The following is a 6,323-nucleotide window of genomic DNA, read 5'->3' as shown; positions in this document are numbered from 1 at the left end:
GGGCCCTCCCAGTAAGCCCATCTAGCTGTCACCAACTGGGCCCCTGCCCTTCCTCAGTGGCAGAGATGCCCACCCCTCACAGGCATCTCATCTTTGCATGTGCCTGGGCACCTGCTGAGGCCACACAACCCCCAGCCCTCTCTCATCCATAGGGAATTCCCAGGTGGAGGGAAGGATAGATCTTTCACCCCTGCACTCCTGCCCACATCTTCCTCTGCAGGGTTTCCCTATGTAGAGTGAGGACAGGCTCCCACTGCCCACATCCTTGAGGACAGACTTTGGAGCAGAGCTGTGGTTGATGGTTGGGAGATGGCAGGATGTCCTCAGTCTGTCCTCTCACTCTCTCCAGCAGGCAGTCAGGAATGTCTGTCCATTTGTGTTGGATCCCTCATCTGAGGTTACTGTGGGTATCCAGGGTGTGGTCTTTGCAGAGATCTCCATGCTAAGGGAGGTGCCCGAGCATGGAGGCTGGATAGTGGCTCAGCTGAGGTGAACCAGTGATTGGATGGAGGCTCCAGTGAGACTCTTCCTCAGGCCAGGTGTGCACCGAAGCTCCCAGGATAGAGTGTGGCCAGATGAGTGCCAGGAAGAAGGGAGATCTGAGAAGTGGACAGTGGCACCTTCCAGGAGCTGCCCTTCAGAATGTGGTGTCCCCACCACAGCCTCTGTGGGAAACCCTTGCAACCTGGGGCCTGGCCAAGCATGGATTCCCAGCTCTTGTTCCTACAAAGGCCTGCCCTTTTCCTGATGGACAGCTGGACATTTGGCCCTGGCTTCTCCCCATTCAGTGTGAACCTGCATGAGCTGGGCAGTGATGAGTCTGGGCCTGAGTTGTTAGAACAGGGTCTGATGCTCCTGCTCAAAGTGTGTTGAGCCCCAGAAGTGCACATGGTTCTGTCTGCAAAACCCCCTGTCCAGCACTTCTGGTTGCTGCTGTGCAAATGTGCTTGGTTATGGGGGAACCAGCAGGTGTCCAGGCAGCTGAGGTCTGGGGTTAGAGTTTGCTGCCTTCAAAGTTCTCCAAAGGGATGTAGCTGAGGCAGCAGTTCAGAGGGTGTCAGGGTCAGAAAGAGCAGTGTCAAAGGCCTGTGGGGTCAGAGGGTGGCAAGATCAGGGGTCAATGAGGTCAGAGTTGAGAGGTGCAGGTCTGGAGTGGGGGGTTGAGCTGCAAGGGGCCAATGGCTTGTCTTCTGTGGGGTCTGAGGCCAGGACAGCACCACCTCTATGTACAATCCCTGGATGCAAGAGCAGGAACGGTGACCCTAGGCCCCCTGCCCAATCATGTTCCTGTAGTTGGGGACGATTGTCTGCTTCAGCTCCACCACTGAGGAGAAGATCCACTTCACCTGTAGGAAGACAGGTGGATGTGAGTGTGTGGGGAAGGGTAGGCTCCCACGGCTTCTGTGGTGCCCACAGTCCCTGCCCCCTTGGCCACCACCCTTCTTTCTGCCAATTGCACCAGGGCACTGGCTGACAGAGCCCCGGGCTGGTGGGGGTGGCTGTCGGTGCAGAGAGGGAGGTCCCAGGAAGAAGCCCACCTTGAAGAGGGTGACGGTGGCACTGTAGCACACACTAAGCAGGAAGAGGGTGATGAAAATGGAGATGGTCATCCACAGTCCATCCAGCTCCCCGTCCTGAGCCTCAGCACAACTCTCGTCTGGCCACAGCTCTGCCCAGGAAATATGGGGGTCAGGGGGCTGTCCCAGCCACAGCCTCTGGGAGGGGCAGGTCTCTCTGAGAGTCGGGCAGGACAGGTTGGTGTGGGAGGAACGGGATGGGAAAGTCCAGGTAGAAGTCCCTGTGTGCCGGGATGGTCTTTACATTTTCTCTGCCCCATTCCCTCTGGGTCACGTTGGGGTACCCTCTCTGGGCCTCTCAGGGAAGTGCTGTGATCCCTCCCAGGTCAAGAGGCATCATCCTTATCACCATCCCACTCTTCTAGCCTGGCACCCACTTGCTCCATGTAGTGCCCAGTGGTCAGGTGTGGGAACTGCTCCCTGCCATCCACTGGGCCTTGGGGCTGCAGAGGCAGTGTAAGGGGCCCAAAGGAAATGAGGCCACCCCAAGCCCTCTGCACCCTCCTTGGGTCATCTGGCTGCAGAGATGAACAGGGCTAAGGAGAGGCCCCCAGTGTTAGGGACAATGGTGAGGGTGGACCTAGTGAGTGGGTTTTCCTGGAGTGTGAGTGTGAGCATGTGGGAATGCGAGTGTGTGAGCATGTGGGAGTGTCAATGTGTGGGAGTATGGAAGTGTGGGATTTTGAGCATGTGAGTCTCTGAACATGTGAGTGCATGGAAGTGCGTTTGAGTATGTAAGCATGTGGGAGTGTGAGCATATGTGTGTGTATATGAGTGTGTGGGGGTGGGAGTGTATGAACATGTGAGTGTATGAGAATGTGGCTGTGCAAGCATGTCAGCCTGGAGCATGTGGGAGTGGGTGCATGTGGGTGTATGAGTGTGGGAGTGCAAGCACATGAGAGTGGGATCATGTGAGTGTTGAGTGTATGAGTTTGTGAGGGTGTGAGCATGTTGGAGCAAGGGAGTGTGAGCATATGAGTGTGTGATCATGTGGAAGTGTGAGCATGTCAGCTTGTAAGCATGTGGGAATGGGAGCATGGGGAGAGGGAGCGTGTGAGCCTGCAAGTGTGTGAACCTGTGAGTGTAGAGGAGGGGCTGAATGCATGGGCATGTGAGTGTGGGAGCGTGTGAGTGTGTGAGCATGTGGGAGGCTGGCGGCTGTGCCAGAAGAGGCCTTTGCCATCACAGGAGCATGAGGGAATGCACAAAGCACCTGCCTTAGCCCCCATGTCAGTCCCTCCTTGAGGAAGTGTGGAGGGTGTGTCTGGGTGTGGGTTTCCCATGTCTGCACGTGAGAGGAGGCCAAGTCTGAGCTGGTCAGTGAGTGGATGAGCAGTGAGCTGCCCGCTGGGCACTCGTGCCAGGTCTGGTGGACATCAGGGGTCCTGCTGGTGCCTGCAGGTGCACATGGATGGGCACTTGCACTGAATACCTGTGGGAGGCCCAGGTGTGTAAGCTGTGATGTGCATGCATGTGGAAAGATAGCGATGGAGGCTGAGGGCTGCTCATCAGAGGTGGCTTTTTCCAAAGTGTCTGGGCTCAGTGTGCATGTGGTGGCCGGTATGGGGCCCACCCTGGGGCAGATGGGCCCACCTGCCTCTGCCTCTTTGGAGCACTGGGGTGAGGGTCCCCATGCATGTGTCCTCCTGACACTCCGTAAGGATGGAGGCCACGGCCAACCCATTTCCTCCTGAACTTGCCATGTGGGATCCAGGTGGAAAAGGCACATCCATTGGCCCTGGCAGTTCTCACAAGAGGATTGAGTTACCAAGGGAGCTCTTGGACAGGGACCCTGGGACAAATGACAGGCCACTTTCCCCACTGCACTGGCCCCTACAGAGGCATGCTATGACTTCATTGTCCTTGGGAGATGCCTCCACCTATTCCATTTTCCCACGCCTGAGCTCCTAGTAGCTGGTGTCTGGAGGGAGGGTACAGAAGAGAGACCACCTCTTCCCTGCTGTGGCAACACCTGCACTGAGCTCTCTCCAGGTGGCCAGTGCAGATTCACTTGCCCCCTGGGATCTGGCCCAGGCCCCTGCTTTTTCCCGAATCGTGAGGACAGAGGCTTCCTTCAGGAGCAGCCTCAGAAAGAACCATGCCAGTCTCGCAGAATCCCAGGGCAGTGCTGGGTGCTTTATTTCCATGCTGAGGTGCCTGGGAGGTATTTACAGGGGGGCTGGGGAGGGGTGCTCACTGGTCACACTCATTTACCGGGAGACTGGGAGACAGTCTTCTGTGTGTAGTGGTTGTGCAGGGCCTCATGCATCACAACACATGAAAACGAACTGCTTCCTGGCCACTTGCTGCGGTCTATGCTTAACTTGCTGTAGAGGAAGAAGGTTCCGTCCTGCTCCTCCTGGGGCGGGGTGGACACGAAACTGCTCTCGGGTAATGGCTGCCCATTGCTCTGCCATGTGACGTCAATTTCACTGGGATAGAAGTCCGTGATCATGCAGGTGAGGCTGAGTACTTGCTTGGATAGCGACTCTGGGTGTGGGCCAAAGGCGTACACCTGTGGCTCCCGGGGCTGCCCTGTGGGGACAGAAGACCATGTGGCTGCTCAGGGCAGGGGGCTGGCCTGAGCTGTGGTGACCCCCAGGGGCCAGGGAAGGGTGCGAGGTGGCTATAGAGGGTGCTCCTCAGCCTGGCTGATGGCCCTCACTCACCCGGGGCTTTGAAGATGCTCTGCTCTACGGGGGATGGGAGGGCTTTGTTGTTGACCTTGCACTTGAAGACCTTCCCCTTCAGCCAGTCCTGGTGCTTGATGGGCAGCACACTGACCACCCGGTAGGTGCTGTTGAATTGCTCCTGCCGCTCCCCCGTCTTGGCTGTGTGCATCTCCATGCCGTCCACGTACCAGTTGAATGTCACCTCGGGTTCCTCCTGGCTCACGTCCACAACCAGGCACGTGACCTCAGGGGTGCGGGAGATCATGAGGGTGTCCTTGGGCTTCGGGGGGAAGATGAAAACTGATGGTCCCCCAGAGACTTGGGTGGGAGAGACAGGAAGGTGAGTTGGCACCTGGGGTGGGCAGAGTGGATCCTCCCATTCCCCCATGGTTGGCAATGCCTGGGCTGCCCCTTACCTGGGCAAGGTGGGCATGGTGCTGGAGGTATTTTCACTGCAGAGAGAGCAGACTGGGGTTATCAAGGTCTGGGAGGAGAGGAGGCGACCAGACAGCGCCATGGGGAGGTTCTGGCCTTTGGGGTGGGATTAGATCAATGTCTGTGTCCCCAGGACATGGGTTAGGGACATCCAACCTGTGCCTGCCCTGGGCCTGGGGGCAGTGCCCAGAGAACCCCCTCACTGAACTTGTGGGTGGGGGTCAGGCAGAGGCTTTCATGGGAAGGAGACAGGTTCCTCCTTGGCCACCCTGGGCTGGGGTCCCAGCTCTCCCATGTGCCTTGGCTCATCCCTGATGGGCAGCCACCCAGGGCTGACCCTGTGCCTGTCTCCCAGAGCACACCAGGCAATGGGTGAGGGCCCAAGCTGCCAATCCATGTTCTCACCGATCTTGTCCACCTTGGTGCTGCTGGCCGGGTGGTGTACGTTGCAGGTGTAGGTCTTGCTCTTTCACAGTGCTACTGGGCACAGTCACGAGGCTGCTGCTGGAGTAGAAGCCCGAGGAAAGCAGGACGCTTGGGAAGGTTTGGACACCGCTGGTCAAGGCACCCGAGTTCCACTGCACCGACACGGGCTCGGGGAAGTAGCCTGTGACCAGGCATCCCAGGGTCACCGTGGTGTCAAGCTTCTCCTTCCAGCTGGGGGCCAGAGGGTAAACTGATGGGGCCGTGATGGCAACTGGAAGAGAGGAGATGCTGGTGTGAGGGCAGAGCCTGATCCACCTGTCACTGAGGCCCCGAGGCCCTTCCATTTGCAGCTCCTCAAGGCCCCTGCCCTTTTGGGGCTGATGGGCATCAGGTGCAGACCCAGCTGTCCCCAGCCACTTCCACCTCAGCCCCCCACCCTTCCTGGAGACCCCCAGGACTGACACAGAGTACCCCACTGACTGATGTGCTTCTTTGAGCTGTGGGCCTCTCCCACCCTCATGGCTATCTCTTGGGGGCCCCCTGCAGACAGCTTTAGCTCCAGAGCCCCCAAGCACCTTATTTCCACTCTGCTCATCAGGCCACCTTGTCCTCAGCCAGGACCCTGTTGCTGCCCCCAACCCCCAATCCAGGTTCCTTTGAAACCTGTCTCTCTGGCTCATCAATGCCAGGGCCCACTTGTCCCTCCTTGGGACCCCCAATCCCAGCACCATTTCCTGTGGCCCACATATACCTCCTCCCTGAGCCCCCACATTGCAATTCAGCAGCCCAGCTGTTGGGTCCACTCTGGCTATCTGCCCAGCTCCTTGCTCCCCACAAACACTCATCAAAGTGTGGTGAGTCCTTCCTGCCTCCCCCCTCCCCCACCTCACAGCTCAGCACACCCCTCCGCTCAGGTAGGAGCCCTGCACCTGCCTTCAGGGCCCTCCTTTGCCCTGCAATGGCCAGCACATCTGGGCCCCAGGAAGCCCTCCTCTTCCCTGAGGCTGGAAGGAGTCAAAGTGCACCTCCTGTCCAAAGTCTTTAGGCTCTGGAAACTCATGCCCTCTCCTTGCCTGGTCTTGTCCCCTCCAGTCCAGTTCCCCTTCAGTTTCTCTGCTCCTGAGCTCTGTCCTGGCCCTCTTGCCCTCAAGCATCATTTCTCTGTGCAGCTCTTACCTGCCCCATTGTCCCCTCTGCCGTGAGCTCTGCCAGG

At 58.3% G+C, this 6,323-nt stretch overlaps 1 pseudogene; it reads right to left on the bottom strand.

The window, feature by feature from the left end:
* Positions 1-3,682: 3,682 nt before the first annotated feature.
* Positions 3,683-5,469, bottom strand: LOC119515703 (annotated as a pseudogene).
* Between the last annotated feature and the right edge of the window lie 854 nt (positions 5,470-6,323).

The sequence above is a fragment of the Choloepus didactylus genome, chromosome 19 (genome assembly GCF_015220235.1).
Source record: "Choloepus didactylus isolate mChoDid1 chromosome 19, mChoDid1.pri, whole genome shotgun sequence".
Lineage (NCBI taxonomy): Eukaryota > Metazoa > Chordata > Mammalia > Pilosa > Megalonychidae > Choloepus > Choloepus didactylus.
The sequence above is the reverse complement of the archived record's forward strand: the minus strand, read 5'-3'. Positions and strand labels throughout refer to the sequence as shown.